Raw genomic sequence first — 670 nt, 5'->3', positions numbered from 1 at the left:
CTCACTGCGTGCTGTTTCTACCATCAAGGACAGATTGACACAGCTAATTTCAGGGGATGGGGATTCACCAACCGTGTAGCTTTCACATGTGATCTGTATCTCCCTTTTCCCTCATTCTCTCTCTCTCTTGGTATGTACACAAAAAAAGTTCATACCTGAAGGATAACAGAAACACCAGTCAGAAGTGATGAAATAAGCTAAACACAGATGCATGCAGGTAAGAGGAGACGAAATTATGAGAATAGTTGAGTTGCCATATTTAGTGGTTAATCATAAAACAGGATTGTCCAATTTTGCATCATCATCATCTTCCTAACAAGTATTAGCCAAGTGGCCTGTTACGGTCTCAAACTAGAATTTTCAGTCCATCTCTTCTTTGGACGGCCTAGAGATCTTTTGCCATATGGATGGTAATGAAGCAGTGCTTTTGGAATTCTGCATCGATTCATTTGTTCGAGATGACCCTTCCACTGAAGTTGATATTTGCTGATGAACTGCATAATGGGTTCTATTTGAAGTTCTTGCATTAGGTCCTCATTTTTTTTTATGATCCCAGCGAGTATATCCAATTTTGCAAACTTATTTTTCTCGCAGTATATGGCATTCAACTCATTCTAACATTTCTGATGATACTACTATCTTTTGCTTACAGCAAATGAGCATATAAGCT

This window comes from Periplaneta americana, chromosome 15 (assembly GCF_040183065.1).
Source record: "Periplaneta americana isolate PAMFEO1 chromosome 15, P.americana_PAMFEO1_priV1, whole genome shotgun sequence".
Taxonomy (NCBI): Eukaryota; Metazoa; Arthropoda; class Insecta; order Blattodea; family Blattidae; genus Periplaneta; species Periplaneta americana.
The sequence above is the reverse complement of the archived record's forward strand: the minus strand, read 5'-3'. Positions refer to the sequence as shown.